Raw genomic sequence first — 23,165 nt, forward strand, 5'->3', positions numbered from 1 at the left:
CTGCATAGCTTCCAGAAATTGCCACAGTGACAAGTGCTATTAAATGGCACGTGTGAGAAGTTTAAAGCTTGACTACCACCTCCTCACCTGAGCAAGGTCAGCAAAGCCAAGCCAAAACCCAGCTCCCCACCTATCAACCTGAATCTGTCTATTGCTAAAAGACCTGTTTCCACTCAATAAGAAGACACCTCTTGTCTCCAGCTTTCAGACCAAATCCCAGATTCACATCCAATGAGCAGAATCTCTTTCCAGACCTGTTATTCTCTGGCATCAAGCATCCCTCTGCCTTCCCTGTTCCATCAGGGCTCCCACTCTGACTTACCCCCATCATACCAAAAAATTACACACATTCCCACACCTAGATGCCTGCTGGATTGATACAGCATGAATCAAGTCATACAAGGCTCATGTGGTTCTCTGCTAATAATTTGGCATCAGTAGGCACAATCTTTTAAAAACTCCTTTTAATGTAATGCCTGGTTGAGTGGATTCAGTGTCTGGAGTTGTGTTTCCCCTCAGAAGTGGAGCTCCAGGCGAGTCTCAAGGCACAGGCAGTGTTGATTGCCTCGTGCCAGAGCGTGTTAGGTGTGCAGCTGGGAGATGCTGGTGATTGTGCCAGCTCTAAATGCTGCTGCTGCTCTGTAGCTGCTGCTGCCCTGCCTGTGCAGAGCCAGCAGCAGGGGATGGGTGAGCACTGCTCATCCTCTCCAGGGCAGGTTACTGCAGCCCATGCCAAAGGCTGCTGATGCTGCCCTGAAGAGAAGATGGAAGGCTTTCCCACAGTCACTTCTGCAGCTCTGCTGAGCGTCTTCACTCCTACCCAAGACAACATCAGCATGGGCAAAATGTTTTTTCACATGCAAAGAGCTGCCCGTGTAGAGCAGAGCACTGTGCACCTCCAAATCTGCGTGTGCTGCAAGTGGTTTATTCATTTTCCAAGCGAAAAGCATGCAGCTGCAGCCCTGAGTTCTGCACAGCCTCTGTGCCTCAGCACTGAGCATCCCCACAGCATCTGCCTGGCTGCTCAGTTACTGTCTCTGCAAGCTTGAACCCATCTGCAGGGGTAGATGGGGAAACAGAAACCCCAGGCTGCCCATCCACCCAAGTAGGGCAGCAGCAACATTCTTCCAACTGAAAATACCAAGCACCCGCTCAATGGAAAAAACAGGTAACTAAAAGAGATTTTTCTGCCATGAAAGCACCTGTTGTGCTGTGCTCTGCTGAATTATGTATGTAAGCACAGACCTCCCAAGCCCAGCAACACTGTCCTTGCCATCTCTTGTGGCTCCGCAGTTTGCATAACTATTCCAGCAGCACCTTCTTGTATGCTCCCCAGTAGAATTAATTAATGTTTGCACAGTACTTTGAAGATGAAAGTACTAAGTGACTGCTAAATATCAGGCCAGATTCTCAGCTGGTTTAAAAAATAGCATTTGCAGTGCAGCATCTGGGCCAACAACCACCCTGGCTCATTAGAGAGACTCTGTAGCAAATGTGGAGGAAAAAAAAGAATTGGAAAGAAAAAAAAAAGGAAAAGAAAGCAGAAAAAGAATGTATGCAGAAACAGAGCACTGAAGTAATAACCTTCATGCCTTTCAGAGAGTCCCTTTTTCTGCAGGAGAAGAGTAAAAATCTGCAGAGCCACGGCACTGTTCTCCTTCAAACCTCCTTAAAACTCACCTCTGCTGAGATGCCTACAAATCATCCAGCACTGATTAGCCAGCTGATGTACTGTGACTTCTGCACATTACACTTACCATAACCATCCTGCTCTTAATGCTGGCCCATCCCATCTGTTTACTCAACCTGCTGCTTCTTTCCTATCCTCTGCCTTAAGCATTTGCAGGTTTTTCTTTCTTTTATTTGGCGTCAGGGATACACTGACAAAATGTCTTCAGTCTTTTGCAGGATCCATGTAATGAGGACATGCAAAAGTCATTCTCAAAGGATTAGCCTCAACAGTTTTAGACCCACTTACTCAGTGTGTTCCTGTATGAAATGGTAGATATCATGGAAAACAACCCATGACATTTAAGTCACACACAAGTTATACATAGGCAGCTGTATGCTTTTACAAAAGGCATTGTGCTGCTGCAGTTCAAAGGTTAAACTTCCTGCTTATGCTATGTTATTTGTTGGGGGTTTTTTTAATAGCAGAAATTGCTCTTAAAACTGTAGATATGTGGTCCTAGAAAAAAGAGAGAGGAAAGGAGGCACCTGCAGGCTGCACTTATCTGATGTCGGGACACCACGGCTGATGGGAGAAGCACTTCCACCAGCTGGACACGTGCAGGATGAAGCACCAGCAGTGAGTAATCTCTGAGGATGAGGTATCAGAGTGAGTCATCTCATCGATCACAAAGGGACCGATACTGCGTGACTTGGACCTGGTCACACCTCTCATCATGGCCCCCACAGGATCTGGGGGCCAAATCAGGCTCACTTCAAGAAACACAACTCCACTTATTTCAGTGGGAAGTCACGCACACAAAGGGGGTGGGTACTCCTTCCGTGGCCTCAGCAGACCTTATATTTTTGACTTGTTCACTAAATCAGTCACATGTACCATTCACAGAGATACAAAAGGAGAGCTCTCAAGCTTTTCCCCATATGCAATTCACTCAAATGCCTAAAAAGCACTTAACTGGTAGGTATTTAAATTAAAATATTACACCAAAAACAAGCTTCCATGCTGAAATTCCAGCAAGTGCCACAATTCCCAAGGACACTACCTTCCTAAGAATGTAATTAAAAAAAAAAAAAGGTAAAACCAAAGAGAAAACTGGGCCCAGTAGCCTCAAGCTTTTCTCCTATACTCCCTTGGTGCAGCAGTACTGATCAAAACCTGAGAGGAGAGGAGAGGATGCCCTTACCCACCCGAAAACAGGGAGGCTGCCCATGTTGACACTTGGCCAGTAGCAGAGACTCAAGCATGCATCCATGTGAGTTAACTTCCAAGCCTTGTGCCTTGGGCAAAGCTGGATATTATTCCATCTGGTTGCAGAGCTCTCCTTCCCAAGTCTGCTTCATGCTTCCGCTGTCTAAATGAAGCCTCTCTCCACTGAGAAACATTCCTTCTTGCCTCTTCAGCATGACTTAGGCTGAGGCTCTGCACTCATAGCCCTAATCTCCAGAGAGCTGGGATGAGATTTTCAAAAGCACTTAGTGTTGACCTACCTCTGCTCCAAATCAGTCTGATCATATTAGGTTAACTACATTTAAGTTTGGCCATGTATATTTTGTAATAATAAACTTACCCCAAAGAAATGCTGCTGTTTTAATACAAGATTACAAGACCTGCAACTATATTTATGCATCTCAATAAGGAATCTGATTTTTCAGTTTCAGATATGTGGAATTATTTTGGAGCATGTTGTATATTTATTGCTGGCAGAAGGGAGGTCAATGCAATTATGTCCCCTCTAAATTGAGTGCTAAAGAAGTACTACACTGGAGACCTTAAGGCTCAAAACTCCAAAACTAATGCTTAAAATTTATAAAGATCTCAAACTAGCCAGAATGTACTTTTTTTTTTTTAGCATATACGAGTGGCTCTGAACAATGAAGATCTAAATACTAATACAAGACTTGATCTTTTACCTCCTCCTTATTTTTTTCTTTTTTTCCCCAAAGAATTGCCAAGCAGTGAGTGTTTCTAAATGGTACAAGAAGTGACTGTCAGCTGTCACCAGCTTTTTTCCAACACACAAACACTGGAGAGCCATTTCTCAACTTAGTCCATATGGCACCTTCAGAAAGACCAGAGTAATAGTTGAGGAGTTTTGGCCATGAAGCTCATACAGTGTAGGACTAAATGTATTCTTACAGATGAGATGGTTTTGGGGTTTTTTTAATTAGTATGTTGAACTATCTTCTGCTGCATTTTCTCTTTTGATATATGTATTTTTTAACCGAATCCATAATTGGTCTATCTAAATGATTGACAACAAAGGTGAAGGAACAGTCTGTTAGTCTTGACTGCTAGAGTAATGAATAGAGAAACTGACATGTTAAATTTCTTCATCTCCAACTGGAATTATAAATTATAGACTTCTTTTACATTATCATAATACCAAGTTCATCTTAAAAATAGAATGATTCCTTGGGGGTGTATTTATAGTGAAAAAAATACATATCTAATGCTGTACTTAGCATATCGTCATATTTTAATAAAATTGGATTGATTGTTCCAATTTTGTTCTTATTTTTGGAAATTAAAAAGCAGAATCAGATCATCTTACATTATTTTACAAGATCCATCGTTTTGCTCCTGCAGGACATGCTAAAATTTTCAAAAGCTCTCTTTAATTTAACATATCCTTCTGCTCTCCCTACAGCTACTTGGCACATCACATCTCCCTAGTTTGGCCAAGGGCCACTTTATCTGAGTCTGTACAAACTTTGCAGGGAGTGGAACCGAGATCTGAAGAAGTCTGTGGAAATAAAGTTTCTACCCCATAAAACCCCCTTAATTCAGCCTTCATCCCTAAGCAAACAACTTCAGCGAAACAAATCATTGTGTCCAAATGAATCAGTTTGTGTGAAAGCAAACACAGCCCATCAATAAAAGCAAAGCAATAAACAACAGGGAAATGTCTCCGAGCCAGACACAGCACATGCAGACTCTCCAGTGTATTTTGCAGGATAGGGAGGGGAGACAGCTCTTTAAACTTCTGTCTAAATTAGACTCAAATTCAAACCATGCTGGTACAAAATCTCAATGCCTAGCTCCTAATGCTTTAGCTGCCTGTGTAATGCAGAGAAGACGAAGATGATCTGCAGGGTGGGATGGCAATAGGAGGGGGTTTCTGGGGAGGGGGTAGATGCAGTCACTCAGGCCCCAAGTCCTGTCCTCCCCCCCACAGGAGGCCCAGGCAATAAAACTCTCAATCTGCCCCAGATTCTTGACAGCATCTATGATAGAGCTCAAGTCACATCAGAGCAGGGGCAGAGGGAGACACCTTGGACACAGTTCTTTCTGTTCACCTGAGTTTTCCACCCTTTAATGTATACAGCCCTGCTGGTAATGCTGCTTCCTACTGACATTTCTTCCTTCCACAGGAAAAAATCAGCCTCAAGTCATCTGCATGATGAATTCCCCTTCAGCTCTCATAAGTGCTGCCTGCCGTCAATTATATTGGTGTGCCTTGAACTTATAAAATATTTTCAATTTGCAGAACAGTTTTGACATGGGGAGAGAGGAAGGGACAGTGAAGAACAATACGCTTCAAATAAAATTTGGCACCATTCAGGATTTCTTCCACCTCAGAAAAAAAATCCTCTAAGACACAAATAAATGTATCTTATTAAGTTAGCAGGATATCTTCTCCTAATAGTGCAATTAGCTTTCATAGGAGATAGGCCCATGTACTGTCTTGAGAATAGACTCTCAGGCACATACAGCCATGTAATATCAGGCACACTTCTCTCAAATTAAGGGAAGCATTTGTCATTTCCAGTGCTGACACTGAAAAAGCAGTGTCTTAAATGCTGTATTAGCACAGACTCCCAAGGGACCTCCTGAGCAGTGCCTTTCAAGGAGCAAAGCCCAGCACTGACTCCTGCAATTCCCTTTTCCCTGCCTGAAGGAGAAGCACTGCTGGGGAGCATCCTTTGCACAGGAGGAGGCAGCAAGGCCCACAACACTGCAATGAGCTTGTTAACAAGTCATGGCTAAGACATGTGAAAGAATGTGACACTTTGCCTCCTGCAACCACATCAGGAGCCTCTGCAGCAGTCCTATCCCATGCTGAACTCCCACAGACATCCAGAGCTCATTTCCTCCCTCTATTGCTGTGCTCAGTACAACGTGCACAGACATACCCTGTGCATCACCTACCACCCTGCACATCAGGTAAAAACAACTTTGTTGTACTTCAATTACTGCAGGCTTGGTAAATTGCAGTCCTTAACCACCATTAGTCTGTTCCCCATCATTTAACACGACTATCTGCCATCTCCAAACAGATTTAACTGACTATTGTATTAATATGCTGTATTCAGCAAGTGGAGAAGAAAAGGCACTATTTTGGTAACCATTCCATGTTTGCCACCAGATACATGATGGAAATGTGTCCAGGAAATGCTTACTTGCCCAGTATCACCCATGGGTAAATGCAGACACACTTCAGTTGCAAAGAAGCCACTGGAAAAAACTGCAATGAAACCAAAGCCACCCTATGGACCAAAAACAAAAACAAAACAAAACAAAACAAAACAAAAAAAAACAAAAACAAAAAAAAAAAAAAAAAAAAAAAAACAAACAAAAAAACAAAAAAAAAACCACCCAAAAAAAAAAAAAAACCAAAAAAAAAAAAACCAAACAAAACAAAACAAAAAAAAAAAAGCTGGCTAATACTGCCACACCATATCCAAGCACATAGTGCAATGTTCTATTGCACACTTCCAATTAGTATGAAGCTGTTTTGGTGATATCAGCACAGGCTCAAAATGCCTGATGCCTCCCACTCCACAAACACTACACAGTGATGAAATCTGCTCTAATAGCTGGGTGGCAGCAGTTATCTTTGCCATTGGCCATTTCTGTAACCCAAAGAGAAGCTGCATTTCCAGAGCACGATTTGCATTGCAGATGGGCAAAATCACCTTCTGAGGGTGTTCATGTTTGTCAACCAACCAGGACAAGGCTCTTCATGCAGTTATCCTGGCAGAGATGCATCCTCACCCAGCTGGAACCCATCGGGGATTCCCCTGGGCTGGGCTCCAGGTGGGGGACAGGAGGACAGCAGTAACAGCACTCAGAGCTGCTTTCCAGCTTCTCTTCAGCCTACACTGTTTAATATCTGGAACATCTAATAATTACTATTAATTGCACTTAACAGCAAACTGTAAAATAAATGTGAGGAATGCACAAACAAACCCTGGCACACCTGCAGCTTAGCCCTTGCTCTTCACTTGGTTCCAGCTTTACCATGCAAAGTTTGAAGCATCTGTTACAGACGTACTACAACCAAGCTTTGCAAAATCCATCAACCTGCAAGCCTTGGTAACAAAACCAGCCCAAGAGATGTAAGCAGCAATCTGAGAAGATACTCCCCAGGAATTAGATTTTGTAAACAAACATTTCAGCTAATTGCTTTCTTGTTCTCAGTGCAATGAAGGCCCCATTTAGCCAAAGCATTTGTCTACAGAGCTTAGTTTCTTCCATCTAATGAACGTTGATCTTGTCTTAGCTTCGGCTGGTATATCATCGGAATCAACATGAAATGCTAATGGAGAGAGATGCTTAATATCATTTCAAGTGTTTAAGTTACAACTGCAGCTATTAAGGCAAATCCATTTTACCTGTTCCTCCTCAGGCTCCCCAGTGAGACAGATTTAGAAGTTTCCACGGGGAGAAGTGATTCATAATGGCTACACAGATGAGAGAAAAAGCCTTTCACCATTAATTACAGCCAGCGTTCTCCAAACCCAAGCTGGTCATTTCGCCGGCACAACACATAATTAGCAAGGCTCATTTTATTTCGTTGCCTTCACAAATTAGTTCACTTTTGAAAAAGCAAGGTGGCTGCCTCCAGCAGCAGGGATAACCACACCAACCAGACAGAAAAATAAGGCTTTGTTGTTCAACTTGTAGTCCATGGCAAAAAAATCCAATGGGTCCCCTGGTTTTCATTCCCCTTACTGGCCCAGTGCAGGAATCAGTGTTGCTCCCTGTGGCATCCCAAACAGCAGACTTTGAGGTGCACCCATTTAAGACAATCATGGCCAGTCATGTGGATGTAGTTCTTGGCAGTAGGAGAACCTTCCTCTATTTCAGCTTTCCAACTGCTCACTCAAAGTGCAGGACCTGCAATAGCCAGAGCAGCGAGGAGAAGAAGGATGCTTCCTGCTCCTCACCTGAAGAGGAACCGCACTGGGTCCATCCCCAGCGGCATCTTCACAGAGTATGCTCTAGAGACATCACAGTAATAGAAGCAGGGGATGATGAGGTGTAAGAGATGCTGGACTCACCAACACAGAGAATGTTCTCAGACACCACCTGCATTTTAAAGCAGGACTGTTTCCTTCTTTGCTCAGGCTGCCCCTCAATCTCTTTGTGGAGCAACTTCTCCACAGCAGAGGCTTCTGGAGGATGCACCTGCCAAGATCCCAGTTCTGAACAAGGCACCCAAAATAGTGGTTGGAGCCCCGCTAGACAGAGCATGCTGCTGGAAGCTATTGTTGAAAATACTACAGTTATCCTCATGCAGATTTTAAAAGGCCACTATTTATGCATGTAAATTCTGAAGGGCATTAGCAGCATCACTGACACACGATGACAGCCAGCCCAGCTTTGGGAAGGGAATAAGCAGCAGCAACTGCCTGAATAATTGATGTGCTTTTACTCTGCCCCATGGCCCAGTTATTACATTGCTCACTCTCTTCAACTGCCTGTGGTTTCTAAATTAATTAGAAATCTTAATGTCATGGCCAGCCAGTTAAAAAAAAAAAAAAAAAAAAAGACACAGAGAACAAAAGAAGAGAGTGCTTCTCATGCCCTTGAGCCTTGGGATTTCTTCCTTGGTCTGGCCACGCAGGAAGCCAAAGCACAGTCTCAATTTCTGCAGCTTTGGACCCCAGTAACTGATGCTAACAGCAGCACAGCATTAAATCCACTCCATCTGCAAAAAGCCCCACTGCATGGGAGAGAACATCCCCATCAAAGTCACTGCCTCTGTAAGATGGGGCAAGGCCTTTCCTAGGGGCTGACGCATGCACAGAGCAGCTCCTGCATCTTCTGCAATGAAATACATCTGATACACCCCTAGCCCAGCCATCACAACCAAGCGCCATGCAGCACCAAATAAAGAGACACCACTGCAGTCTGGAGGAATAGAAGAGCTCGTGGCTGTTCTGCTCACACAGCTGACAGAGCTAAATGACTCTGTGGGATCCTGTTCAGGGGATGAAAAAAAAATTGTGTGTGACTACCTGACCTCACAAAAGAAGAGAACAAATACAACAATGTGAGCAGCCATTTTTTTCTGCATATGTACCATTACCTACTTACAATATTGCCTATGTGAAACTTTAAAACAACACCTATAGCTTTCTAGAAACCCAGTAGGAATAATTCCCATGTTTGAGCCACATTGCAATAGCGTGGGTAGCTGTGTTTCAAGGCCATGGAAAGCACACAGCCATGATGAATGTTGGCATGTTTTTAATCTCTTATTTGCAAAAAAGAAATACTGCTTTTTTCAAAAATCTCTTTACACCTGTCCAAAAAGCATAAATAAACATAAATGACTGAATTTGTAGAGATAATTTTAAATTGCATGGATAACTTAGGCTAATATTTCACCCTCTTATAAAAGAGTAGTGAAATACCAGTGAGGTATTCAACAGTATGGTGGAGTCTTCTTCTTTGCCAACACATTGTGGCATAATGTAATCTGCACCACTTTTCCATTAATGCCCCGGAAAACTCAGTATTTTAAAGAAATCTGATTTTTCAACCTTTCTTTTTGGCATGGATAAATAGACTTATACTTGGAGCATTGAACTGCTTGACTCCCAGTACAGTTATCTTACATCTCCTATAAATGTCAAACACCCAAACAGGACAGTCCCACAGGAGAGAATGAGCTGGTGATGGTAACAGAAAGCATTACAAAAGTTTAAACTACACTAAAAATCCAAATGGAAGTATCGAACAAAATGAATCCCATTTGTTTGCAGGTGGAAGGTATTTCTAAACAATTTGACCCCAAATACAGGACAATGTAGTTCTCCAAAAGTTTAATGCACTTTGACCAAGCATTTATTTGGTCCAACAGCTTCCTCTTCTGTCTGCTCTTTTTCCTCTGCTGTCATAATTTTGCACTAACTTGATGAATGCAGAGAGCACCACAAGAAAAACACAAATGGCTCCATGCAAGTTGCAAATTTAGGCCATTGAAGTATTTTTCAACATGCTTCCCGAGACTACACTTCTATTTGTAGGGTGGAAAGACGGACTTTCAGAAAATGGTAATGCTGATAAATGGAGAAAGCAGAATTGTTCCACCCTATGATTTGCCTGTGTTTCTCATGTTGGCTTCATACTGCCTCTAAAATGCACGTGCTAATTAGCAGCAGTATGGCACTGCAGATGTAGTGAACACAAGATGTCACTCACATGCATTTTTCAAATCCAAGCAATGAAATTAAGTGTCTTGTAAAACATGTCATTTGTTCATACTGAAAGTTTCCTGACCCCAGCCACATCTGCTGTGTCCCTCTCTTCATATCCATGTTTTTTAGTTTCACTGGGCTTGCTTTGCCGTATTCAGTTTTACAGACCTTCACATTACATATTCATTTTGTTCCTCATACTTATATCTACTGATGCAGTTGTTACTTTAAAGTCATTACATTAATTACAACAAAAACTTACTGAAAGGCTCAGCTCATGCAGATTCCTCAGCTCAACCCCAGTAAGAATCATGCCCGACACAGACTTTAAGGCAGAGGTGAGCTCCTGGTCCCTCTTCTGGATGACCACACAGCTGAAGGAATGCACCAGCTGAACCAGGAGCACCACTCTTCAACATGGCCATGCCTGCCTTGCCCAGGTTTTCCTCCAAGGAGGAAAGAGTGCAAAACCACTCAGTGTCATGTAGGAGTGCTCACCTCTCAGCCTTGGAAAGGAGGTAGAAGAAAATACAGGAGATGGCAGCAGTACGGAGCAGCACAGCTCTGCTCACTCTTTTTGGAGCCTGCTCTTTCAAGATGCAGCCCCTGGCAAAGTGTCTCATGAAAGTTTGATGAACAGCATTTTGTTTAACACCAGCAACTGAGCCACAGCCCTGCCGAGCTGCGCTGCACCAACAAAATGTCACGACCCAGGAGGATGGAGAAACCGGATTGCAAGAGGCAGGCTTGCAAGCAGCAGAGGAGCTCACAACCTCTGGAGCAGGGTGCAGCACCCCACAAGCCACTCTCGGTCACTGAAACACGAGGAGGCTGCTGTAACACTGATCCTCACTGAGCCTCCTCTGACACTCGCCCAGCAGGCTGCTAGGCTCCACCAGGCAGCCCTGCAAACACAGCCAAGTCTGCAGCCCTTTTCCCATTGGCACATATAAGCCTAGATATCTCTTTCCTCCCCTTTTACCCTTTCCACTTCTGTATGTACTGAAAATATTCACAATATGCTCTTCCCTACCATTTGCTTCAGCGTTTTCATGCTCTGCTGCTTTTGTTCCCCTGTTCCCTTTACGTAAAGGAATATTCTCATGAAACAACTGCGCCTGCATAACTGAAAATACACAAAACCCATATGCAGACATGGTGCTGGAGGCTCATGCAACGTGATCAGGTCTAAATATTTTAGCACAGCAAACAAATGAGGCTCAACAGTATGGTCCAGTAATTACCTTTTCTTGTTCTTCAGGTTCGAGAAATCCACACGTTATTTTTTGCAGAGTACTGTATTCAACATTTCTGGAAAAAAAGAGAAAAAGAAAACAATTAAAAAATGTTTATACTGGCCTCTGAGGACATATCAGGCACTCGTGAACTTTCTGCTATGCATTTACCAGAGAATAGAGCAATGAGCAACTGATTTTGGTCAACAGAACTGATTTTTGAAAATTAAGAATTTTTAATGTCTATGAAGTAGATCTCTGCATGGGAAAACAGTAGTAACACATACAAAACAATGGTCAGAGGAAAAATTGGTGGGCAATATCACTGCCAATAATTAAAAAAACCTCAGAGATGTAAGTTGATATCCAACACACATGCAGGTATGTGAGTATCTCTTCCCACAACAGGCTCCAATGTGATCCGGAGAAACTATTGTTAAACCAGACAATTTCTCAGAGGTTTTTAGAGGTCACTGCACCAGAATAAAAAACATCTAGTTTGAAAAGAAGTTAAAATAAATGATGATTGAAAGGATAGTAATTCCTTTTCCTTGGCAGCTACAACTTAAAATTTCTCTGTCCCTTTACATCTTCAGTATTTTCTTCTAATTACAGTGTTAGATGCTAAATATAACATTAATTGACAAAACAATGAAATGGACGGATCCAGGTCAGCCTCCTGGAAGTGTTGGTTTTATTAGGATTAATTGCACATGAAAAATTGCTCCTCACAGTTGGGATTGACACAAATGAAACTTCAGTGAGAATCAGTCTTGTCAGAGTCAAGCTGGATGGCACGAGACCCCAGGACCTCATCCCAACCCAGTGAAACAATTAGAAAATATAATTAAAAATCCATGCAAGGGAAACAGCAATGAGTCCTGCCTGAATTTTGCTTCCAACATCATCTACAAACCCAGCTCATTTTCTGCAACCTGTAGAGGAGAACACAGATCATGTTGTTTGAACAAAGTGTATTGAAATGAAAAAAGCTTTAAAGTCTGATTAAAAAAGGAACCAGTGTTACATTGGGGCCAATTGTTCCAGTTACAGCAGTGAGTCCCCAAGCCTTTCCCAACCAGGGCTCTAGCACAGCTTTCACTCTGCTGCCATGGTTCCACACTCTGGACCACCCTACACCTTCAAAAATTTCAGACCAAAACAAATGCTCCTGAGGCTCCAGTTTCACATCTGAGCCAATCCAGAATGGTCTTGCTTTAATTTTCAATGACAGAAAAAGAAAGCTGCACCCCAGCTCTAAGCACTCCTCAGCAGATCCTCCCCTGAGAGCACGAGAAGAACAAGGCCGAGGCATTGGTCCCGAACGCATAATTCATCTTATTTATGTACTGAAGGAGCAATTGCTTGCATTCAGCAACCTTGGAAGTCAGACAAGTAAATTAAAACTTAAAACAAGGCTTGAGAGTCCAGCATGCATGCTGCTTTTTGAGTGATTTCTCTATAATAGGCAAGTATGGATGCTCTGGAAGAAAAAGAGACCTATTCCAGCTTGACTGTCAGCAAAATTGCCTCCGTAAGCAATAAACAGGCTTTGGATCGCCTAGGAAATTTACAGGCAAACTCGGAGAAAGGCCAGTTATTATTCCTCACTGTACAAATGAAAAAGTCTCTAGATGTACGGACTATACCCATTTTTAGCCTTGGATTTTGACCAAATATATACAGTTTCAGTAGTGTAGAGCAGACCAGGCAACACCTCATAAGGACATCCATATACTTTATTTCCAGGAAAAATGCAATTTGTTTAGACTACTCTACTTGTGCTTTATAGCAAAAACTTTACCTGGTTCCAAGAGGCTTTTGGAGAATAATTCTCATTTGATGGCAGCAGTACAGAGCAGACAAATTTGCCTGGTTTAAAGAAGTTAATGTTTGTTACCCCATTGCCTTGCAATGGCTTTTAAAATAAAATTAAAACAAGATCTTCGTTTCATTTATGATGCTCCACATTTCACTTCTGCTTGAAGCATAAAGGACTAGAGATGGCACAACATACTGTGGTTTATGGCTCTTCTGTGCCATTTTAGGATTCAGCACATGCTCTTCTCCCAGCTCACCTTTATTTTATCATAATGTGAGTGTACTGACTGGTAAATTTTTCTTGCCTTCCCTTCCCAAATGCCAAATGTGTAACCTTGAGTTGGCCTCTGCCACATGCACATTTCTATGCAGATCTCAAACGCAGAGTGGGGAATTCTTGTTCATATTAAAATTGGAAGGGAACCATACAGGGATTCCTGCAAGAGGAAAGATCTTGCAAAATACTTGTAAGAGAGTCAACGCTCACTGGCAATGGTGCACTGCAGGAACTACAGGGATTTGGCATTAGCCCTAAAACAGAGAATAAACACACTAAAGAAAGAGGCATTGCTCTACCTCTGACTCCTACTAATACTCAGAGCAGTGCAGCTCCTGCCCTTTATGCAAGGGAACCTTGTTTTGATCCCCTTTACTGGTCTCCAGATCACCTGACTAACCAGCTTGCCCTCAAACCTACAGTGCTGCTCAGAAAGCATTTGCTGCTTCTTTTCCCCAGTTCTCCCCTGGTCATACTCTGCTTGGACGATTTGGAAAGTGGTCTCTCTCAGGCTGCTAAGGAGAGGGGAAATCACCTCCCTCCCTTGCTTCATCCCATATTACTCCGGAGCTCCACCTGCCAAGTTGCTAAATGCAACTGCTAAATGAATAATGGAGATACTTAACATAGCCCACTTTTACTAACTTGATGGTGGTGTTATTTTGGCTAAATATTTCTAAATTCTCTGCTATGGTGAATAATGCAGAGGACAAGGGCACATTGCTTTGCATCACAAGATGCCACAAGAAGGGTAATTAATCTGCAAACTGGCATGCTGTTGCACCTCCATCCCAAACCAGAAGCTGCTAATAAGGAGAGCAATGATAAACACTTTATTTTGGCAACAGCAAAGGCCAGGAGGAGAATCCATCAAGAAGGGATGACTCACTCTCAAGGATCTGTCTCCACTGCAAAAAGCCAAGCAGCCCAATTTCTGCTGTAAGTACTCAAAACAGAGGGACCCACAAAAAAGAACATTAAGTTTTAGGCAACCAGTAGGAGGCTTCTGAAAAAGCCTTGTTTGCTAAAATGTACCAAGCACCTCGCTTCTGGCTGTACAGAACCAGAGGAGTGAGCACCCAGCGCCAGCGTCATGATTTTGGGGATGAAAATCCACATGGAGCAGCTCTGCCTTGCTCCTGGGCATCAGCATCTCTGCATCAGCCCAAGGAAACCCAATCAGCAGCTTTCACCCACGGTGACTTAATTAACAGGCACCCTACAGATTTCTCCAAATCCTCCACACTGACACCCTCCATTACCAAGCTCTTTTGATGAAAGTGATTAAAGCTAACAATTATAATTTCTTTTAGAGATGCCCCTAGAGGCTTTGGCGAGGCTCAGGCTTCATTGTTCACAGAACACAGCACAAAGAAATCTCTCTCCTGAAGAGCTCATCCTCCACAAAGACAAGGCAATCAAGGAATAGCAGAAAGAAAGGCAAGGAGACAAAAAATTTTTGCTCAAGGTCAAAAAGCAGGCCTCTGACAGAGCTAGAACAAAACTCACCTCCTCTGGAGAACTCATAAGGCCATGCTGACTCTCAAATACTACACTGATCAGCTAATGCTCTTTATTTATCAAGAGCAGGTGAAGTAGTTCAGTGTTACTTGCTGTTCTGGTTTTGATCATGTCTTTTTGAGGTGGCTCTCCAAGCAAAGCTAACCATGACAGTGAAAGGGTTACCTCCCCTTCACATTCCAAAGAAATGCTTCCGATACTTTTTCATGCAGATTACTGACAAATCAATCCCCCTCAAATTTTTTATTCTTCCATCAATGCTCTCAACCAAGAGTGATTGCTCAAGCACCCTTCTCAACCTTGCACTTCCAATTTTTTTAAAGAATGGTCAATCTCAATATGCATAATTATAATTGCAAATGAATCGTTTCATCTTGCACTCTTCTGTTTTAATGGGATTATATACCGCCAAATCTCTACAGTAACATTTAAAGCAAAAATGTCCTACGTCATTCATGTGTGGTTTAGATATTTAAAACATTAATATGTAACGTGTGGTATTACGAAAGGTTAGATTTCTAACTACCTGGCTCAGTTATGACACCATAAACCTGATGTAATCTTCACTGATTACTAGAAAAATCTTTCCAACGCAGTATAACTGTAATTTGATAGAACTTCTTGACATACAATTAATCAGCAAGAGAGTGGTTCTGTTGTGCTTTGTACAGGGACAGAACAAAGCACAAGCGTGCAAAGTGAGTGGAGCTTTTGGTCTTTGCAAACAACTTCAGTGCATAAAATATTAAAAGCAATGCTAAACTAATCTCTGGCAAGAAGTGCAGGCAATTCACTACAACTCATATTACAAATGCCTTTGGTTTACCATTTAAAAAACATTAGAGTCTACCATTATGGTTGTGTATCATAGTGCTGTACATTAACCTCTGTAATTTTCCAACATGGTATATTGCAGAAACACAAATTAGGCTATCTGGCAAAAAAAAGCTTAAAAAGACGCAATATTTAAAGAGAGCAGACAGGAAAGCCCTTGCTCCTTCCTGCCAAAGACAGCAGGAGAAAGTCCAGTCCTCTTTTCCTCAAAGCAAATGGTAAAATCCCATTAATTTCCCCTGGAACCGGCAGATCCGCAGCATCTGGGAAAGGATTCAGTCTAAATACATCGCAGACATAACAGATGAATGATTTGGGGGAAAGGGGTCGCCTGCTCTCATTTTAACACTTCTGTGTAACAGGAACAGAGCAGGTCATTTCTGTAAGCTTGAAAATGCTTTGTGAGCTTTCAGTAGGATTTTCCCTTCAGCGCTTTTTGCCTTCTGTCTCCATTTTCTTCTTGTTCATACACTTAACAGCTTTAAAATCTGTTGAGTGTACAAGATTCTTAAAGCCTACACTTGATTTTTTACTGTTGTAGGACCCACGTGGATGAAATATTGTTCTCTTTAGGATTAATAGGAAAACATTTACATTTTATGTTTTTTGGAACAATTATGTCTTCTCCACTAAAGAAACAAACTGGAAGCTAAATTTTCACTTCCACATAATATGGAAGTTTTTGTAGCAAGATGTCTATTTCAGCTACTTGAAAATAATAATAATAAACTGTTTCTCATGTTGGCAAATTATTCTAATTTCCATTATGAAATTAATCCACTCAGAAATACATCTAATAACTAAACCAGAAAGATTTCATTTGGTTTTGTTACCATTTTCAAAGACTCTTTTTTTTTTTTTCCCCTTGGTGGGATAACAGACTTCTAAAACTATGAAAAAGAAGAAGAAGGAGAACACAGCCCAACACCAAGACAGCAGCCCTCACCCAGGGCGTGCTGGAGTCCTGCTTCTTCTGTGCAGGATGCAGAACACACTCAAACCTTGCTGCTTCCCCTACGAGGCCACTGACTTGCTGCTCTCCTTCCTATAGAACTACTTGGCTCCTTTTCCTCACTCTCCACTTCTAATGCATCTGAAGCTCCATCCAAACCCAAATGCTTCTGGTTAAATATATTGAGTTTGAAGAGAGAAAGGTCAGCTTCATTTTGTCTCAGCTGGCTCCAGCTCCCAGCTGTCAGGACCAATGGGTGCAGGGGTTAAGCGAGACTTTTTGAGCCTGTCTTTGAAGCAGAGAGTAGCCTTTATTTCAAGTTGGTATCCCAGAGATGATTTTTTTTCCAATAAATATACTGGTTCCAAGTGGTTTTTGAAGCAAGCAACCAGGCAGCTGTGTGAAACCCAGGACCTGGTATTGGAAGATCCAGAGAGCTCCCTGCAACAGCAAGGCATTTAATGAGAGAGGAGAGGAGAGCCTGGAGCCCTGCCAAATCTAATCCTGGTTATACGTGCCACAGCTGGATTTCTTCAAGTAGGGGCTATTACACTGGCACACTGCTGACCAAAATCTTCTGTTTCGTGTAAATTCTCTGCAAAGACCTTAGGAGATAAAACTGATTAATCCTAATTAAAATGAAAATCAAGGAAATGACACAGTCTGTTGAATCTACTTGATGAATCAAAAGCTTCCCTCATTTCTATGTTAATTGTCTTTTTACAAATGTGCAGCCCTCTCATACTCACAGAATAATGTTTTCATATTTTTCTTCACTTGGAACATTGCCGGACAGATGTTACAAAGCAACCAGAGAGCGCGTCTGCATTATCAGGCCCCTGCAGAAGTGCCTAGCTGGGTGCTGACTCCTTTTTCAGACTTCTCATGGCTTTCATTTAAAAAAAAAAATAAATTCCAGCCTGCAGCAGTGCAGCAGCCCAGACACTGAAGTTAGCACAGGACCAGCACCAGGCAGGACACAGTGCCTTCCAGGATGCTGAAAGGTGTGCAGGATGCCCCATTAGCACTGAGCAGGGAATGTACCATAAGTTAATTTCAACCAACACAAGCACACAAAATCCCTGCTCTCTCTCATTTGCATGAGTCTGATAACACTTCGAAATGTCGCCACTGGAGTTTTTATCAAAAGCCTGCTTGCACATAACACCGAATCACAGAGAGGACATTTGGGAAAGCAATCAACCTGCAAAGACATTCTTGAAGTACAGAAATGCAGAACAGACCCTTTCAAGGACAGTTCAACTTAGGATGGGAGTGATTTAAAGAGGAATGAACCGGCACACTGTTAACAGCAGCCAATTAGGAGGAGGAATGCATAGAAAGGTCTCTATGGATATATATGTGACACATTAAAGAGATCCACATTCCCTTTGTATCCAGTCAAAATCCCATCTTGCTTAAACTTGTAGGGGGGCAAAACTAACCTAAGTAGTAAAGGCACACTGGACAAAATCCAGAATCAGCTGCATTACTTGCTTAGACACCATTTATTGTGGTTACATTTTATTATACAGTAGTAAAAAATTACAAGGCAACATCCTGTGTTATTTCCCGCTGGGATAAATGATACAGATGTACTATTAAACCTCAAAACCAGCACCAGTCTGCCAGGCTACATTCCATTTGTGTCTTTATAATGTGTCAATAGGCTGACATTTATGCCTTCTGATGGTAAAGCGAATTATGTTATAGACATTTAAATATGCCATAAAATGCACTGCACAAACCTATAACTCTCCCAGTCTTTACCAAAACAACACACACAAATCAAAAATCTCACCAGACACCAGCATCTAAACTTAGGGCATATTGGTTTCCTTTTTTTCCATGCTAAATTGATTTTTGTATTGCTGTTAGCCCCAGCTGACACTGGGAAGGCACTCATGAAGGTCTGCCACAATTTGCAGCCCAAGGGCATCCTAAACCATGGAAATGCATCAGAAAGGGATGGTCCTATAGAGATCTCACTGCAGGTCACACACTTAGTGTCAACTGAGATATTATCTAAGCATGGTCAGTGGGGCTGAGGGTTTGAGGGACATCAAGTTCAGTAATTCTGATTTAAAATGAGCTCTCTCTGCTTAGTCACCACTAGCTCCTTTGAAAAAGCCAGCCTGGTGAGAAATCGAGACAAAACACTCATAGACTGGCTATTCAATGTCCTTCTTGTGAGAACTGTCAAGATAAAAACACCAGCATATAATGCATATTTTAGGCCCATCATATTCTTGCATTAATACCATTCACCCAAGATTATTAACTTGAAATGAGGCCCTAAGATATGCAGGTGGCAAAATCAGACTGGGGAACAAAAAAATTCATCCTTGGGGCTAGATGGCCAAAATTTAAAAGCCCATCCATGGCCGAACTACACAGGCTGTCTGGGCTGGAAGCAGATTGGAGTAACTGGAAGTGGTGAATGGGGATGCATAAACAGCAAAACACTATGGGTTTGGTCTAAAACCAAAGAAGACCAAGGCTGTGGTTGAAGCTTTTTTTGCACACATCAAATTCCTCAGTAATATAAAAGATAAGCAGGCAAAAGCAAAAGAAGAGTTTGGAACTATGCAGCCTGGAAAGGCAAGCTAGAAGGAGGGCTCCACGCTCCAGTTACTATCCCTCTAGCAACTGGCATGTGAGGATAAGGAAAAGCTGCAAACACACCAACTCCATAGTATTCTGCAGGGATCACATCTTGAAATGATTGTAATTGGAATAAGGGGTACTGATGCTTCACGGACTTGCTTAAAAAAACACCCTTAAAAGAAAATTATCATAGAAAACAAGTCTGGGGTATTTTGCCTCTGAGAACATTTAGAGCTTAATGCATTAGAAATGCAGCTGCATCAGATACTGCACTAGGATTGTCCATGATCAAGTTGCAGGCAGGAAAATGCCAGGCTGAGCCACTTCATTACAGTGCTTACCATCAAAATGAGATAGAAAGTGGCTGCTTCTCCACTCTGACAAGTTTTTAATTGCATCTAGAAATTACCTTCTACTTTAAATTTCATTTCGAAATTGTGTCTAATAGAGGCTGCTCAAGATGAGTTTGTCACACTTCTAAATAATTATTATTAATGTGACACTACCGTCTTTCCCTAGAGTTTACACCACCTAAAGTGTCATTGAAAAAATGTCCTTATCATTAAACTGAGCACCAAATGTGACTAAAATGCAGAATTATCCTGACCTTTTTTAATTCCAAGTGGCTTAGCAGTCACAGTCCTCCTCCAAAAGGAGGCCCACCACCTTTTCTGTTTTGGTGACATTAGTGAGCTTCTTTTGAAGGACAGAAGAATACCTTCCCACATCAGAGCACACCGAACACACAGGCCCAAGCTTAGATGACATTCATAACCAAGACTAAAAAATATTAACAGGCTGCATTGCTTCAAGACAACACAGTCCAATCTAAAAGTCCCAATACGACCAGATTTTCAAGAGCACCTTCTACAAGCTCATTCTATGAGACTTGCATCCTGTCAGGGAAAATACCACCAGAGAAGACTGCCAACTTTTCAGCATTGACAAAGCATGAGCCTTGGAAATTCTGTACCACCAGGACCCGAAGCCACCAGAAAAGCAGAGGGTCCCTATGCAGACACCCTCATGAAATCAACTATCCAACAATCTGCTACACAACCCTTCCAGCTCATGATGAAGATCTTAAAAAGGAAGGAAATAAAGGCTCCTGCTCCTTCTAAAGCAGAAAATAAAATTTTCCCAAAAAGAGGGGCTCCAAGGAAACTACACAGCCACACTTTGAAAAAGCTTTCTTTTGATTTTCTACAGGGCAAACCATCCCACAAGTTTTACAGACCCATAAATGCAGCTAATTTGGACATTAAAGAATCTCTGTAAATGTAACATAAATAAATAAAAAGTAGCATGAAGAAATCCGTGAGAGGAAAAACCTTAATCAGTGTCTCCTCACACAGTTATTACACAATATTAGGGTTCAATCACCTTTACCCTGAGACATGCAAGATATATAAAGACTAGCATATAAAGACATCTCTGGCTACAGCTGCTTTGGAACTGACTTCAACCATCTTTGTTTTATTACCTCAGATAGCATGATGTCATCAGAAGCCTTTTAATGTCTTTTAAGACCTTCACCAGTTTTCTTAAATTATTAGGTGTGAATATGTGCATGTGTGTGGCATTTCTTTATTCCTGCAACCATGTGATAAACTGCAGTGCCACAAGATAAATTGCATTCAGTTTACAAATCTGACCTCCTCACTTGAACTCTGCCTGCTAATCCATTTCAGCTGGGACTATTTCTAATATGCCATACTTCCGAACAGCTTTCAAACAGCTGTAGGGGCTTTTTTTTTTTTTTTTTTTTGTTTTTAATGTGTGTTTCAAAATGGATTTCACATTAGAAGTGTTTTCTTCTTTGCACCAGAAAGTGGAACAGATTACAAGCAGACGGACCCTGGCTCCTGGCAGCTCCAGGATCGAGTGTCAGACACATCCCAAGCCAAAGGGGAACAAGAGCTGCTGTAGGTGTCCAGGAAACTTCTGTGGCATGGGGTGCTCATGCCTTTAATGGTGTGCCTCCAACAATATCTGCCACACACCTGCAATCCCATTAAACTCTTCAGGAGTTATCCTCCTGCATCACCCTGCAACAGCTTTAATGAAGGTTTAGACACTCAAGCCTCTGGCTTTCACATGTGTCATGCAGGTGAAGCATCTCCCTACCATACAGGGCTCTCAATTAAACCAGGCGCTGCGCCACTACCTGCTCAATTCCAGGCAAGCAACAGGGTAATGCTCCATTTCCACAAAAACTTCTGGAATTCAGAACAAATGCCTCAAGTTATGTGCCATTATGCAGAAAGGGTAATTAATAAGCAAGCCAGTTTTGGGTTTCCCTTTGGAATAGATGAATGTGTTTTAATTGTTGTTAGTTTTCCAGCAGCAGCACAGAAGCACCTCTCACTTACACACATTTTTCTCTGTATGTTTGAGAAGTTCACTGCTTTTCAACAGCTTAAATTATTTAATTTTTTTTTAACTTTTTAAAATATCCTTTCTCGGTTCCACAGTAATTTTTTTTTAAAAGGTAAATGATACAGTCTTGTTTGCAGTTAGCCAGCATAAACAAATCATCTCTCAAATCATCTCCCACAATTTTTCACAGAAAGGACAAGAATAAGTTTTTAATAACTTGCTTAAACACCCGTGACAGAAGAGTCCCCCTGTTGCCAAGCTGGCATGTGCCACGCCTGAGCAAACAGCGAGACCGCCGCTTTCCCGGCCTCTCCTTGGATCTCAGACAAGATGGATGCTCAGAGTAGCACCTCTCATTCAGCTGAGGGGTGCATTTAACTAAGCAAAGCAACCAACTGCACAGTTTAAGTATGAGTTTAACTCTACATGTGCTCTGAGATACCAGGACCCACCAGCTCATGCTGCCACACCATCCCTAATTCGGGGTGTAAACCTCAGCATTACTCCTGCATGAAGAAAACAAGCCAGCCACCTTCTCAGCCTCAAACAACTGAGAAGTCCTAGCAGCCTCCATCAAACTTGTGTGGATGAAAATTAAGGATGTGGTTAAGGGCCCTTGCCAGACTTGGGTCTTGCTGTATTTTTCCCAAAGAAGTTTGATGGCATCAGATGTATAAACATGACTGGCTTAAGCAATTAGAACTGCATTTGCTATAAACTCTGCAATCAAATATTCATTTCATTTTGCAATGTCATCAGTAGTCTGACACGAGCAAAAGCAAATTAAAAATGCAGGAAAGTATTCCAGGTAATCATATGCTTTTTTAAGGAGCTAAATTACTTATTTAAATTACAGAGACCCACTGAATGGGATGGTTGTGAAAAAAACCTATTGCAGGAACTGGCAGAGACACTGGTTTCGAGTAAATCAAAACTTCTGTGTGATGATACTTGATAACAAAAACACCAATTAACAGGGTGGGGTTTTCTTACCCATTCCAAGCCCACATTATGGATATTCTACTTCTAGAAAATTGCAGTTGAAGTCAATAGTAAAAACTTGACCACCTTCTAGGCATATTGGTTTTGGCTGATATGTTTTCCACAAGCCACATAAATTATTAACCGTTTTTCAAATTGAAAATAAATAAATAAATAAATACATTAAGAAAAAGTGCACTTTCCTTGGGTGAGCCTTTAAGGGCATTCTGCACATGGAGGTCTCAAAGGAGAGCACAGTTTCATTCACAATTGGCTTATGTTTAGATATATGAAAGGAACAATCAGGTCTTAATATGATGAGCTGAGCACTGCTCAGGATTTCCTTAATATGGAAGAGAAGATCTTACTAATGGTTTGACCTGAAATGAAGAAGGCAGACCTCTAGTAATCAGAACAAAGAAGTGCTTTAAATTTCCCT

At 41.9% G+C, this 23,165-nt stretch overlaps 1 protein-coding gene across 15 annotated transcripts in view; it reads right to left on the minus strand.

The window, feature by feature from the left end:
- Positions 1–23,165, minus strand: part of ADGRL3 (adhesion G protein-coupled receptor L3) — a 493,129-nt gene that overhangs the window by 391,663 nt on the left and 78,301 nt on the right. For all 15 annotated transcript variants that reach the window (XM_058025189.1, XM_058025176.1, XM_058025182.1 and 12 more), the window contains exon 2: positions 11,364–11,430. The gene's annotated coding sequence lies outside the window, so the exon portion shown is untranslated. The remainder of the gene's footprint in view (positions 1–11,363; positions 11,431–23,165) is intronic.

Source organism: Melospiza georgiana, chromosome 5 (assembly GCF_028018845.1).
Source record: "Melospiza georgiana isolate bMelGeo1 chromosome 5, bMelGeo1.pri, whole genome shotgun sequence".
NCBI classification, from domain to species: domain Eukaryota; kingdom Metazoa; phylum Chordata; class Aves; order Passeriformes; family Passerellidae; genus Melospiza; species Melospiza georgiana.